The sequence below is a fragment of the Pezoporus flaviventris genome, unplaced genomic scaffold (genome assembly GCF_033815535.1).
Source record: "Pezoporus flaviventris isolate CSIRO_AGI_PZ_B2104156 unplaced genomic scaffold, CSIRO_AGI_Pfla_v1 ptg000081l, whole genome shotgun sequence".
Classification (NCBI taxonomy): domain Eukaryota; kingdom Metazoa; phylum Chordata; class Aves; order Psittaciformes; family Psittacidae; genus Pezoporus; species Pezoporus flaviventris.
Window position 1 is genome coordinate 900,367 of NW_026892629.1, and position 16,508 is coordinate 916,874.

A 16,508-nucleotide genomic window follows, 5' to 3' on the forward strand; every position below is an offset into this window, starting at 1 on the left:
TTACATGATTATTATGTGTAAAGAAAATGCATAACTATTCAACAAAACTTTTGTCCTCATGAGTCCTCCATCTTTAAGTTCAAATTATTATTCTGTTACATTTAATGTACGCTTCTTTTGCATCAGCTTTAATGGAACTTCAACTGGGGGATTTTTTTCATGTTTCTCACTATTGGCTGACTTCAACCTTCAGAATACACCAAAGTCCTTTTGAAACTGACAGTTTACCAAAACATGACATTTACCTGTAGTTCTAGAAACCTATGTTTTATAACCTATGTAAGATCAAGGTTTAGTCTTTTCCCTAGTATTTGTATGAATTATTATTAGAGGCATTACTTTTCTCTACACCTATTCCTACTCCATATTAATTACAGTTTAAAGCCTATTATAAGAGTGAATAAGCTAAATCTTATTCTAAAGATGAGTTTAAGATCACCTTAAGATACCAATTTATCTATTTTATTTTTATCTTCTTTTATTTTTTTATCTAGATATATTATCTAATTTATCTAGAACTGTGTAAAAATTTCAGAAGGGCTCCCCTTCAGAAGGGAGAAAGTGGATTTCAAGGGCAAGCACAGCAGGGTTTTAAGAATTTAAACACATATAACGATGGTTCAAATCCAAACATGTTCATTGCTAATTTTCTTTACCTTCTTTCTGTATTAATACATCCACTGAATTAAGTCATACTGTTTTCCAAATAAGTTATTATTTAACCTGAGACCTACAGGTGGAAAAATTTGGATGCATTGTTCAAAATCAACAATATTTCGTAAAAATGCCACCTTTAGCATTGCTGGAAATCCTGCAATTTAAAGGTAAATAAGCCTTAACTATAATTACAGGTTTTTATAATTTCAGATTTAAAATTACTTTAAAAATCAGATTTAACTAAAACAAAAAAAAGACTCTGACTCAGAAAAATAAGCATAATATTTTTTTAATTGAGCTCTTCTATGAAAAATAAACACACTGTACCCAAAACTACAAATTTAAGAGTTAATGTCTGTTTTTTCAAAGCAAGTATGATTTACACAATGGGAGACAGATGTTTCAAGTTTTTGTATGATTTACTAATTTAGATCTCAGTTTATTATTCAGATGTTTGATGTTATAACTGTGCTACATTTAACTATTGATCATTAAAAGAAAGGAAATGATATAGTGCATTTTAACAACTAGGTTGTTAACAACTCACTTTAACAAACATTATAACAAACAGATTTAAAGATGATAATGTGTTCATGACTTTTTACATGATTACACTGAGATAATTAGGAATACATTCTGCTTTGCATAGTAAAAACTGTGTATTAAATAATGAAAAGCAAAACTGGTTAAAGCAAGGCAGCAAAAGAAAACAAAAAAACTCCTGCACTTTCACTTCCTGTGCAGTGAAATAGAAGGGGGTTCTATTTCATGGTATCTCCCAAGATTTGCTGATTAGATTTTTTATTCTATTTTTACTAGACATCTGCTGAAAAATCTAAATAACCTATTTTCTAATAATGCACCCTACAACAAAATGTCCAAGTCTTGTTGATGAAACACAGAGGAATCATAGCTTGTCATTATTTTTGCTGGTCATGGGAAACACATTTCAGGAGGAGGGAAGAACTATTACTCTCCAAGACACTTTTTCCATGCTCAGTTATTCATCTTCCAAATATTTTGCACGCTCATCTTCCCACTCACTTCCTAAGGTGCTTTTCTGCAAAAAGAATGAATAACATATTCAGGATCCCTGCTCAAATTCCCCAGCGGACCCAACCTCAGATTATCTATAACAAATAAGCCAACCTCTTGGAACCGCTTCTAAAATGGTTTTCAAAAGTTCATTACATAAGTTATCATCTATCTCACATTACTCTAACCTTGTGATACAAATGTCAGCATGCTGATGAATAGGTCACGTCCAAGCCTTTCCTTCATCATATGGCTGTACAAGAGAGGCCATACACAGTCATGCCCTGTAAAGGTTTCTCCTACAGCTGAAACAACCAGAAGACTAACGTGTACTCTATTTATAGTATTTCTAATTATGTATGTATTAAGTAGCAGTGGCTGAACCCAGGACAGGCACTTAAGATGTGCTTTAGCACAACTTCCTTTTCCACTGACAGTGTTTTTTTCCAAGTTGGTTCCAGTTATCTCAACGAGCTGGGCTTGACATACAATACCACTCCCATATATGCTTAGGACAGACTTGGGATGGTAATGTCGTTCTGCCTGGAGACTGACAACTTTAGAAGATATGTTCAGATAGCAATTCAGGTTAGCTAGAGAAGTCATGATCATATGCTGTGTAAATTCAAGGTGATTGTCTTTCTTATTCTCTTTTTTCCTAGTTGTTCCACTGTTGGATAGTTACAGTGCTTTGCTCACTACTGCTGCTAGAGGTCCTGCAATCTTTCAAAATACAATTTTGATATTTGCTTATATAGCTCCATTCAGACCCACTGTCACAAAATTCTGTGGATCATTATATTTGTTGGGTGTTCAAACATCATCCTACAGACTAATGTGAAAGGTTTTCGACATAATCATTAAAATCCAGACTGAGTTTTGGTAAGAGATTAAAGAAACTTGGTGAAAAAAAAAGCAGTTTGAAACGATGATAGCAGGACATTAAAAACAAAAAATTCCTTTGTAGAGATAATAGTTAAAAGGCCTGACATACTACTTTATATTAAAATTTATTATCAGAAATTACGGATCCAGAATAAACTAATAATTGCACAAAATGTGTCAAATTCTGTCATGTTACATAATTATCATAACCATTGTTTGGAATGGGATAGTAAAATCCCACTGACTGATAATTCAGGATTTCATCCTCTGATCCAACATTCCCTTGTGCATGTTTTGAAAATCTTTCACTACCAATAGCGGCACTGTTGTTGCCGTTTTATGTCTTCCAGAAAGTAATCATGAGAAGCTAATTTTGCTTTGAAAAAACTGGGAATAGAAAGGAAAGAAAGCAGAGAAGAAAGGTGCAACCCTCCATTTCATAGTCAGCAACAGCAAAAATAATTTAGTTCATATTTAACTACCTGGTAACTGTACCTTTAAACATTATAGTCACCTTGTTTGAACAGAGGATTCCTTTCATAGCAGTGAAGTGGAAAAATGTGCATTTGAGTTTTGAATCATAAGGAAGAGTCTCAGTATTTTCTTAAGGAAAGGCTTTTAGCTAGTAGCATTCTTCATGTTGTTTCATGATTTCATATAGACTTGCTCCCACTGTACAAAAGACTCACTGGCATCTGGTAAAGTTATTTTCCCAGTTTTGTGGAAACAGGCCAAGATGTGCTAGTAACTCTGTAGTAATGAAGTAACTATTTCCTGGAAATTTAGAAGTTTTAAAAGATTTCAAAATAAGTTCCTAAAAAGCAATATTACAGTATAGAAACTATAGTTCATTGCCTTACTCCTTTAAAAGATTAGAAATGTGTGTACTGAAGGAAATGTTATTATCAGCATATTATTATTCAGTAGATACCGAGCCATACTGCTTACTTGTCCCTGTTTTTCTAGTCATACGGCTACATCTAAACTACACCACAAATACAGGCCCATGTCTGTGATGATTTCAGGCATGCCTTGCACATTTTTTAGTATGAAAAGCTGAGCAAACTTTGGGATGTTTCAGGGAACACCTCCAAAGTAGGGGAATCAGGCTTATGCCTCCCCTTCATGAGGACCTTGGCACAAAATCTGAAGTGTGGATTGGGCAGACGTGCTGTGCCATGCCATGCCGTGCCGTACCAAACTGCCTCTCTGGATTTCAGCTGCGCTGCAGAGATGCCATGTTGTTGTGGGGTCCCTCCTAGAAGGGCCATAAGGAACCGCTGGGCAACCTGCAGCAAGGCTTCTTCTGGGGTTACACGCATACCTGCAGCGTATCAGGGTCAGTGTGAGCACAAATGCTTGCTGACCACCATAACAGCAGTGTGAATATTCAGTTTATTTCAGTGTGAACTGTAGACAAGATAAGTAGACGTGACAAAAGTGTTAGCAGGGAAAGTGAGAAAATCCTTTTCCTTCTCCACCATTATTGTCAACCAAAAGCTAATGAGAAAGATGGGAACACAAACCGGATCTCCTATATCCCTGCCCCATGCAAGACTTCCCCCCTGCTCCTCTTTATTTTTTCTGGTTTCATCATGTTGTGGGTGGATTTGCTGATTTAGAAATATCTTCAGCAATACTACAGAACAAGCTGAGGCGATCAGATTACTCCACTGAAGCATTTTGCTTGAACTCTAGACCTCACTCTGGCACACCTTCCTTTTATTGCATTACTGTTTTCTCACTTACCATAAAAAGAATAAAAATGTATACTAAACATTTTAATTGGCTTACAGAGCTCATGATGACTTTGACAACTGATGTATGTTTGATAACTACATGGCAGTCATTTATTAATGTTTTGGTCAACATTTCTCCATATTTCATTCCAGGAAATCCTTCTATTCAACCCCAGTCTCCAAAGCTGGATCGTTTGGTGTGGGTACATCTTGCTGCTCTTACCAAGGTTTTGTATATGTTGCAAACTGATGATCTGGGAGAAAACTCTTCCGAGAATGCTAACAATATCACACATCTTGTGCTTTTACCTTCACTGGTGACATCACGTTCTTGCTTCTCACTCTGCATCGGTCTTTCTCTCTTATCCTCTCTCTACATATACACATGAATGCAAAAACACCACTAATCACACTTGGGGTATTCCCTCATCTCATCTTTCCTTAGTTCTGTATTCAACATTCCTGTATTTTACTCCAGGAACTTATATGTGACTTCCCTCTGCCCTCAGATTAGTACTTGCCTGGCACTATCTCCCATGAAGGCCTGTCTGAGAGTCTACAAAGGATTTTCAGGTAATCAGCAATGCATTACCTGGTTTAGAGCACCTGAATTTACACTATTAAGCTTACAGAGAAGTCTTGATGTTAGTTTGAGTAGATACCTGGTTATGGTTTCATATGGCTCAAACCCTTTGAGAGTTCCCCCTTTAAAAGCCTCACATTCCTGTAGTATTGCAACAAATGAGGCCACCTTAAAACCACTAGAAGTGAAAGCACTCTTCAGCCATGCAATCATATGTTGATATAGCAATTTAACCTATGGCACATATATTCTAACTAATAAATTTGAAGTGATGACATAAAATTAATGCAATGTAGAGACCTAGTTCTGCAAGAGCATGCAGACATCTTTGATTTCAAACAGTAACTTAGCATGTGTGCAGAGATCTAAGGATTTTCCTCAGTCCTTGTAGTATTCCATCCTAGACGGAAAGAAAAGAGGTGGAACAGAACAGACTGAAGAAAAAAAGCAAAGCAGTAAGTCAAAATGGCTTTGTGGACCAGATGCAACAGATAATTTAGATCCTTAGCATGCACCTAAAATTTAGATGGTGATTATGTGTTTAAATCTGATTCTCAAACCTAGATACACCCCACTCTTCATACTTTCCATTAAAGTCCTCTGTGTTCTTCTGAGGATAATGCAAATTTTCCAAGTCTCAGTGAACTGGACAATTCAATGCCTGGATCAATTCCAAGATTCAGAAGACATAACTCTACTAAAATGTGTGAGGTGACCAGTCTGATAGGTATTCTTAAACCATTAATAAAACACACCTGGACCTCTGGGGTGCCTACAGATGTGGTAGCAAAGCTGCTTTCTATTCAAAGAGGGGATCTGGAGTGGAGCTCCTGCCCATGCACTCTACATTATACCCTATAAGGTACTACTCTCACCATATTGTCTTCTACGCAGCACCACCCTCAGTAACACTTGAGACCACTTTAGAATTTTACCAAATAATTCTTCCATGTGAAACACAACAGTGATGCTCAGAACAAGCACTAGAGACCACAAGCTTTTGCTTCTGAAAAAAATGCAGTAAGTAGCAAGTCAAAAAATTCCTGGTTCCTCACAGATTTTCTTCCTGATCCAGGGATACTTGAATTTTTCCTGCACACTTTCAATAAGCACAATGAAAAATATTCTCATTTACTATTCTCTAGTCTCTGATTAGGATCTTATTACAAGTGGTGAAAGCTGTCTTTATAAAAGCCTTTAGGCTAAGAAAATCACTGACCAAAACAAATTCTTGTGGAAGTGCTCTAAGTAACCTATAGTACAAAAGATGGGCACTATCAGCCATGCCTCTGGCTGTATCTGAAAGGAATGTGCCATGCCCAGGTATGTTTTAAAGCAAGAGCCTAGAACAGTGCTCTGACTTTTGCACCTCCACAGAATAGAGAGATCCTTTCTAAAGCACAGAGCAGAATATCTCTGAGGTCCAGGAGGGGAAACAATCAAGAAGGGTGTCCACCCTCAGCTGTTCCTTTTCTAGCATTCCTACCACCTTGTTAGTCTTAGGCAGCTGCCTGTTGATTTTAGATAGTTGTATTCTGAAATTGCTGCAAGTTTTGAATCTCATTTTGATGCACTCTATTCCCAGAAACACTGCAGAAGGAGCTGTGATTTTAATTCAGTGTTCTGAATTCACCAAGAGAAATGGACTGAAAAAGATCAGGTAACAGATGGGTGCAACCTGGGCCAGTGCAAATTTTATATTCAACAGAGAAGCAGCTTAAAGCAAGGGTGGGACCACCTCTAGATGGTGAAGTACATTCATCTTCTTTAGATTGACTACTCATTTCCCATAAACTTACTTATCTCATTGAATTAGCTTCTTCAAGCCAAAAAAATTTTACCATTGAGGCAACCAAGAGCAGCATTGCTCAGTATGGCAAACTTTCACTGACGACTGAACTGTGATTATGCCGTCATCTGTTTCACCCAAATTTTAAAATCTTCCGAGTACCAATTGTGAGTGGAAAAAAAAAAAAAACAACAAACCCAACTTTTAAAACTAGTAAAAAAAAATTAGAATTTTGAGGGCATGTATATATCACTTAGGTTTTCTTTAGGAAAAGATCTTGAGCAGAGTTTCTAAAATTTCTCAAATTAGAGGTAGCAGTAACAGTTTGCTTCTGTTCCTGATTTATTCACAGGAAATGGCTTTAAAGTACAGCAACACACCACAGGATAATTAGGTGTTTTGGGCACTTACAGTAGGTTTTCCTCTCATACACCAAAAGAGGAATATTTTAAACAAATCATTTCAGAAGCTTTTTACATCTTTTGACATCCGGAATAATAAACTGTCTTGCCACCTTTGCATAATCTGCAACTTCCCAGTATCTACAGGAAATCCACAAGAAAAACCTCATTTACGCACATATTCACCACAGCGAAATCACGTGGTCAGCAAGGTGAAAATAACAGCCAAAGCAGCTGGAATACATTTGAAATACAAGACAAAATCACCTACTCTTCAGCATTGTTTTATACATAGTTATTTTTATTGCATTATAAATATAAATAAAAACAACACACACAAACACACCATTAAGATATATAAATATTTCAAAAAATACAAAAAAAAGTGAATTTTTAAAATTGTTAAAATGTAAAATGTGTATGCATAAGTATTGGAAAGACACAAGCACACACTTAGTCACTCTGTGTCTCTGTTTATCCTCTGCGTCAAGAGAAATCTGTGCTGGTTCTAACTTGTCTATATTGGAACTGCCTGAAACTGGTGTTTGACCTTTTGGGTTTAAAATATACATATGTATCAATTTATACCTGCAATCACAAATTTTATTAAAGAAATCACTAGATAGCTTTCAAGAAAATCAATGAGACCCTATTTTAATATAATGCATATCTCATTAAAAGATATTTTTAGATAAATACGTTTAGTCCTACAAGGAAGTGTTACATTATAATTAGTGTGTTAAGTACCACTGTACAATACCACTGTCTTTACAACATAAAATGCTTATGTCAGTGCTACATAGCAGATAGATTTACAAAAAAGCATGTAATTAACTTCAAAAAATGTCACCTTTGTCCTTAACTCTGAGCAAAAATGTATCACAAGTCTAGGGAGGGGCGAACCACTGCTGTCCAAACACAACTCAAATATGAAACTTTTCTGTGGTCTGAACACTAAATTTGTTTGTTTGTTTTCTGTCAGTTTTATGTACTGTGGCACTTCCTAGATTCAGGCAGAATCTCAAATACCATACAGTGCTAAGAGAAAAGCTCTTCCTCTGCTACTGTATTTCTGGTCTGATGAGAAACAGGAAATACCAGCAGTCTCATGAGAGTGCCTGTTCTCTGAAGATCTCCAGCTCAAATGAGGATCATTACACAAACCCATCTGAGCCTGAAAACCTTTTGAAATTGCCCAAGTGGGACACATCACTTGAAGACATATAAACACGAAGTGAAACAACACTGTTTATCTGACATGGCTACAAGAAGCATTAACTATTGATGAACCCTATATGGAAACCTTTCCAACTCCATATACAGGTCTCTACATACAAAACATACTTTAACAAACAAATAAAAGAAAGCATTTTCAGACTGGGGTTCACGTCTTTACTTTGTCATAGCTTAAGCAAGCTGGATTTTTACAGACTGCATGGTCACCTTTCCTGATAAGCAATGTCCTTCAAGTTTTATCGTGAAGTGTAAAAGCATCAACCACTCTGATCTGTAGTTTTTAAACCCCTGATTAAAGGCTTAGAAACTCAAAATGTATTCAATTTTGAATATCAGCAAAAGAATACATAAGTAGAGTGGCTATACTGGTGCCAAAAGTAATCTGACAACAGCCAACAGCAGATGCTGGGAAAGAGTATAAAGCAGACAAACAGAGTGGTCCTTTCTCTAGAAAGGATTTTGGCGATCTGGTAAGGGACCTTCTGAGACACAAGGCATATTTAGGCCATTGTGTTTACTGGCAATATGAATCCATCCTATGTGTGTTTTTTAATTTCATTTTGAAAACAATCATATTTTTGGCCTCAAGATCTTGGGGTGATTAATCCAACAACTTAACTATGCATTATGTGAAAAAGAGCTTCCTTTGTTTTGTTTTCAGAGTTCCTGTGTTACAAAGAGTGTAATCATTCCATATTCACCTTCTCCATGATTTTATTATGCTTTTTCCTCTCAGCACACCTCTGATCTTTTTCTACACCAAAGGAGGTTCTCCTCATTTATTAACTCACTCTGTTCTGTACTTCTGACCAGTATTTTTGTACTTTATATCCTAATATTTACTTTCTGGAATGGGGTAACCAGAACTGCATTTAATATTCAAGATGTGAGCATATCCTGGATTTATTTAGTGGTGTAATGACTGTTTATTTTGCTCTCTGTTCCTCTCCTCATTCTTTTCATGGTTTTGGCTGGCAATATGTGAGCTGATGTTTTCAGAGGCCCGCCCAAAGAGTTCAAGATGTCTTTCTTTAAAAGTAATAGCTCATTTTAGAGTCCATTGCTTTGCACACATAATTGTCTTCCCCCACCCCTTACATTATTGATTGTAAGACTCAAGCATCACCTTTTTACTCACTTACTAAGGATTAATAAATCCTTTAGCCATTAGCCCTAATTCTGGCCATCCTGAACATTTTTTGATTATTAGAAAATTTCTTCATATCCTTGTTCCACCACTCCACTACTTTTCTAAGTCTCTTCATGAATAGCTGAACACATTTCCCAGCACATATTCTCATGAGACTCCAATGGAAACCTCCACTACCACGAAAACTTACTCGTCTTGTAACAAGTACTGTATCCTTGAAAGGATAGTTTTCATTTTCTTCTGCAGAAGTTTGGCCTCTTCAGAAATCATTGTGAAGGACTTTGTGAATAGTTTTTGGAAATCCAAGTACACTTGACTCGCAAGACCACCCTCATCCACATGCTGTTGACTCTTTTGAAGAACTGCAATACATGAGTAAGAGTGACTTCCCTCTACAAATGGCATGTAAACTTTTTATCTATGTATTTGGCTACTACATATACTCATTATTACAATTTATAAAGACTTGGATGGTAAAGAAGACAGACTCATAGTCTGCAGGTTGCTAGAGCACCCATGAACTTCTAAAGCTGGGTATCATATTTACCTCCATCTCTGCAGATAAAGTGACTGCTACAGGAGGCATGTTACACAATTTCTTAATTCACTATTTTCACAGCTGAGCTCTGGTAATCTCATTATTCTTATTCATCATTCTACACCATTCTAAGAAAAAATAATTTCTTTTAAAATATAGTGACAGATGGGCATAAATATATATATATATATCTCCTGCAGGTTTGCTGTGTAATCCTGTAGATACTTGTTCTTCCACAGAACTGCATCTTCCCATGGCTTCTTGACGGCACTCACACTAGGGGCTCAGTTTGGACTGTTTTCTTAGACCATAAAAGGTGAACATTAAATCTCTCAGAAAAGCAGCTAAGTTAGGTCTTAAGAGAACTACGTATCTTTAAGAAAAAAGACTAAGCTGACCTTGAATCACTGACTAAAGAAGCTCACACAGGCTGTGGAGAACTGCAGGAAAGCTTCTATCCTGCCCACTTCCCACTTGGAATTGAAATGGTAAATAGCACCACCAGTTTTAAAGGCAGTCCCTTAAAATTCTGAAGAGCTTTGTGATTCTTGCTAATGTTCAAGCTATTTGATACATTTTTTTTCAGCCATAAAGAGGTTTTGGAGGAAGAACACATAACATAGGAACTGACATACCAGAGCAGAAAAAGTGGTCTGAGTAACAGCCATGCTTACTATCCTATTTGCAGCAGTGCTCAGTAGTTCTGCTACAGATTCAAAGTTTATAGCAAAGTGCAAAAATGATCTCTCTTCTTAACTTTCTAAATTTCACCTAGGTTTTCTTTTATACATGTTGTCATTTTATACTGTCTTGAATTCTCATTATTTCTAGACTCTTTCCTCTTGTGGGAATCCATTCCACATATTAAATTTCAATTCTGTCTTTAGTTTTAATCTATTTTAAATGTACTACTTTAAAATACCATTAACATATACTGGGATTTGCATCATGAGAGAAGATATAAAAATATATAACACCACTTTTACCTAAAATGTCTTAAATCTAATGAGTTTGCACACTAAATTCCAATCATTATATATTTCAGACTATTTTAATTTCACTCCACTCATATTTTTTTAGCTCTGGTCAGAACAAAACATGTCAGTACAGCAGAAATCTTGTTCTACAGTAACTTCTATTCCTCAGGAACACTAATGAGTATATATTAGCATAGATTACAAGAAAGCCTTTAGGCCTTTCTACCTCAAGGTTTTTGAGTCCACAGTTTCAGATATTTTGACCAGATTTAGAAAAATGTGGGATCTGGATTATGATTTTCAAATTAGATTTCTGAAGCGTTCACTGCTCTGTTTCCATGTAGCACCTTTCCCTTCTCTCTACAATCCCACTGTTCCATTTCCTTCATTTCTCTCTTGCTCGTGTTCACATTTGACACTGTTTTCACTCCACAAGCACACGTTCAGATTTTTACAATGTACATTTTTTCTGTCACTTTATAAAAGTCCCAGACAAAAATACAGCTTTAAAGATCTTTTTGTAGCAATGTTACAGACTGCCATTTTAACAGCATCATCTGTCATCTTAATAATGTCCCTGGTGCAAGACCTGTAACAGATCCTGCCAGACAGTCCTGATAAGGTCCTTTCAGCTGGAGACTATTCAACGTGTATTTAGACACAGTCACATTAGGCTTGCATACTGTCAGTTTTCCCCTGGCTCCTCTAGGCTGCAGAACTGCATGCAGGCTTCCCGTGCCTGCTCTAGAACATTTCCTGTACATAGATTTTTCCATATGTCTCATAGGCCTATCTTCTGAGACCTTCAAAACAAGGGCTGACAGCATATCCATTATCCCTTCGCCCTCTGGAGACCCTGGTGTTACAATTTGTCCTTCGAGGACATGCGAGTGTGAGGCATTATCTGCATGCATCTCCTTGCTGTAGATGATTTTTAAACATTTTGGCCATTCTTTCAGGTGAGGTCATAGGACTCTCAGGAGACAAGAAATCCAGTCCAAACCCATCCCAGATTCTGCTAAGAGTTTATCCTCCAAGTGACCTGCCTTCCATGCAGCATGATTTCCTCTTTCTTGGCTGGCTCCACAGTAAGTCGCTAGTACAGTAAAAACACCACCTCTGTTCTTCTGCCTTTTCTAAGCTTCCTGCCCAAGCACTTCACTGGATAAATCAACACAAGCTGTGACAGGCTTCCGCAGCCCGTCCACCTTTTCTGTAAGATCTGTTTGCAGGCAGTCTGTTGGTTGTGCCAGTTAATGCAGGGATGTATCTAACAGCCCACTGTACCTCCACTGACTTCAGAATTGCATTTAGAGGTCTGCTATCCTTAATGATCAAGCATGCTGTCCTGAGAGCAACTGGGAGAGATAGATAAAATCTTTTAGCCCACCCTCCACCCATCTACTGGAGCTTGCCAGCAGTTAAGACTCATCGTTAGACCGTCATTTCTTTGCCTTCCTTTCTGGGGGATTTTCACATTCAAACCAACATCCCCAGCAGAGCTCTTGGAGAAGATGAACTTCATGAGGGATGTGGCTGTCTCATTGTTATAAGTCAGGACAACTCAAGTTTCTTCATCACTGTAGGCAAAACTGAACATAGAGGAGGCAGAACAACTGCCCTAGGCTCCATACCCCACCCTGTCACCACACTCTCTTTGTCCAGCAACACAACTTCTCCTTTCAGCTGCAAGGACCATGCAGAATGGGGTTGAGCATGCACATTGCGGGGCTACCAGCACACATTAATGTGAATTTTGTTTGAGTCACTTTTGCATGAGAATCTTGTCTATGAGAAGTGCCCTGCTGCTGTTACCACCAATTAAAAGTAATATGATTTCAGAGTTGAAATGCAGCTGCAGACCCAGAAGATGAGAATCTGACACAGGATTCCACTCACATGGAAATGTTCCCTTAAACAATGATTCATGAATGGTAGTCCCCAGATTGCAACAGCTCTTCTTGCAACAGATTAAATGCAAAATACAGAGCTAAAAGCAATAAGACAGAGAGGATAATATCATTTATTACTTTATACAGTGCATAGATGGTACTATACTGTGTAATATTGATACTGTAATGAACTGAGCAGTAGGCAGAGCCTGTGTTTAGGCAGAAGACAGTAGGTTTTGGAACTTAAATACATAATCTTTAAACATGAATTTTAATCTCTGGAACCCTTTCCTAAAGCTGAACAGAGCTAAGCACAGTGGCTCCAAATTCTGGTTCCTTGTGGTTTTGTTTGTTGGTTGGGGTTAAGTTGATAAGAAAACATTAAAAGTCGGATGGTAAATTAAAAATGTCAGCCTCAGTCTACAGACCCTCTCAATACTCCACATTTGCCTCTGAAAATGCCAATTTATCACCATCTTTTATATTACATTAAGATCAAGGGACAGTAATGACAAATAACTAGAAAAATGCTGTCAATATCATCTTTATTTATTTGGTAAATAAAAGTAATCAGAAAAAAAGACATATGAACTGCAGTTTTCTTATCTTTTGTATATCAACCCACCTTCTGTCAGAAGACTAAATTTTGTGGAAAATGTATTAAAAGCAGTTTTGTATAAGGTCATGATTACAACAACAGCTAGCTAACATCGGGGACTATTCAGTAAATTATAATACCCAGTAGAAGACATCTCTCTATTAATAGATACAAAAATGTCCTGCTCTTCCCAACACATATGTATGCCACATACAGAAGTAATTTCCTGTTACAGTATTATCTGGACTATGTAAAAGAAGACATTCACTTTCAGGAGGACTGACTGGCAACTTTTCTTGTGTTTTCCAGCAGGCTTGAAATGATATGAAAAGCTTGGAGGAGCAGAGCTTTTATATCTTATTTATTATCCCATTAATAGGAAGATTTGTAGCATGATGAGACATATTAGCAGTAGGCAAAAATTATTTTCTACTGCAACTACATATGTGATGGCCAACATTTTTCTTCTTCAAAAGAACTTGTTAAAATGTGTGTTACTTACCTAATACAGTAACTAACAGTCTTTAAATTTATGTTTCATAAATACAATTACTCTAGGTTGCAAATAAAGGTTAATCAAACTGAGGTAATTCAAAGCAAAGTGTCAGTCAGAAAAAACGGGAGTCTTGCTATGCCTCATACTGCCATAAGTTTAAATACTGTCAGTTTTTAGGATCAGGTTGTCTCTGTTGTTTTGCTTGTGCCATCTTTTTAAAAGAAATCAAAACCTGGAGATGAATAAAATAAAATTCAGAGTATTATGCTTTCAGACATAAGTATGTAGAAGAAAAACCACATCTGACTTAGTACAAGTCATAAGCTGTTTGAAAACATTGTTATAACCACATTTAATGATACACAGGATAAAGTACTTGAATGACTTCATGAAAACACACAGCAAAATAGACAGTAACTACTCTGGGAAAGGAGAAGAGGTGGATATTTCTAAGCACATCTCCACTGCACTCCTGCTGGCCTGGCTGCATCTGTCAAGCAAGCGGTTTGCAATGCTACAGCTGCACCAGACAACAGTCTCACTGCAGGTGTAGCTACACAGACAAACCTGGACCTGGGCTTGAAGATCTTACTTGGCTGAAAGGAGGAGGAAAGCACGACAGGGAGCCAAAAGAAATACTTCACTTCTGCTACTCAAAGCTGCACCAACATGCAGCACTACTAGCACAGTATGTACCTGCAGTTTACATTAGCGAAGCATGCCCAGTGTAAATCTAGGTGCCATGATGCTTATGCTTAGGAGTGTGAACTAAACAGTAATAATAAAGTACTACATATACACTTATTGTTTGGAATGAAGGAATCTGAGAGAAATATTTCTAACTGTAAAGAAAGTGATTATATGGATTTAATCACCTAAGAGTAAAGATCTGAAAGAAAGATTACAGGACTTCAATAAAGCACTATAGCCTCTGCTGTGAGTATTCTTGCAGAGTCTTAAATGGCATATAAATAGGAAAACAGGTCATTGGTGTACTTTTAAAAATCAACAAACATGCTAAGTTTAGGATACACTGTCTATAAAACTAATTGCAAGCAGGTTGTATCGCATTCTTTCTCATAAATTTTATGTTACAGAGCTAATTTTAGGTTAATTGTGAAGTTGGAGGCAAATGCAGAAACATTTCAGTCGCTGAGAAATGTTCCTCTTTATTAAAAAAAAAAAAAGAAGAAAAAAAGAAGCATCTCTGGAGGTTCACTGCTAGCTCAGTTTCTGGTTTGTGTCAACTTGTTTATATCAGCTGCTGATTTGCGTCACTGGCTTGGCTTTGTGGTTGTATCTGGGGCCTGATGGACACCCTGGTGCATTAAGAAATTCACCACAACAGTACAGCATGTTAAGATCAGATAGCACAACCTAATGTTGTTTTCTTAAGCACACACACCACACATAACCCTACTAAAAAATTACTGGAGGCAGTTAAGAGAGGCAGACTATAGTTTTGATGTAAACCAGGTTTAAATTCAGATAATGAGGAAAATGTCTGCGTAGCACCAAAAAAATGCACACCAAACATTTTTAAGGGTACCAAAAAGTTGTACATATATTTATTTGTAAAAGAGTTTATATTTCTAGGAATTGAGATACCATATATCACTTCCTCTAAGATTTTAGCACAAGCATCTTGAACAATGGCATATTCACTGCGTTGTGCCAGGAAATGTTTTACTTTGAGATGCAAAGCATTATCTTAGCTATGGCTTTAATTAGCTCATTGGAAACTAAAAAAACAAATTCTGGATATTTAAACTTGAACATCTGATCTGATTATTTGCAATACTGAGCACAATGTAGGTGCTTTGCCTATAACACACATATTTCATAATATATAAAATATACAGTCCCTAATAGTCATTAGGGACTGCAGTGATATGACAAGGGGTAATGGGTTAAAACAGGGGAAGTTTAGATTGGATATAAGGAAGAAGTTCTTTACTGTGAGAGTGGTGAGGCACTGGAATGGGCTGCCCACGGAAGTTGTGAATGCTCCATCACTGGTGGTGTTCAAGGCCAGGTTGGACAGAGCCTTGAGTGGCATGGTTTAGTGCGAGGTGTCCCTGGCCATGGCAGAGGGGTTGGAACTAGATGATGTTAAGGTCCTTTCCAACCCTAACTATTCTATGATTCTGTTTCTATATTTACAGTATATAAGGTGCCTATACAGAAGTCAACATCATATTTTAAGCTTTGTGCTCATGATTAGATGACGTGTGCTCACACATACAGAACTGCCTAATTAATATGCCTTTCTAACTGAGTGCTTCAGAAATGAGTCAAAGGTAGGGCATGATGCCTACTTGCTACACCAATGCATATAGCTGAAAATGCAGAGCAAGGATTAGCTCAATTCTGAGGGTAGACTTCAATCAAGCTAATAATGTTTTTTCTTCAGCTGATGTTCTGCTTTGCATTATCTGTCCAAGCTTCCGCAACCAAACCTTAAAAGTCTTCTAGTTTCATGACAGTTCATAGGTACAGTGAATAAACAAAGAGAATATCTCTTAACAGAGA

General features: G+C 37.0%; 1 long non-coding RNA gene across 1 annotated transcript; it reads right to left on the reverse strand.

Annotated features, from left to right (window-relative positions):
- Window positions 1–1,176: 1,176 nt before the first annotated feature.
- LOC133280303 (uncharacterized) lies at window positions 1,177–5,480 on the reverse strand. The gene is made up of 3 exons (XR_009747113.1): window positions 4,540–5,480; window positions 3,902–3,987; window positions 1,177–1,717 (listed from the first exon to the last, which is right to left on the reverse strand). It is a non-coding gene; the product is annotated as an uncharacterized LOC133280303 (long non-coding RNA).
- Window positions 5,481–16,508: the final 11,028 nt, after the last annotated feature.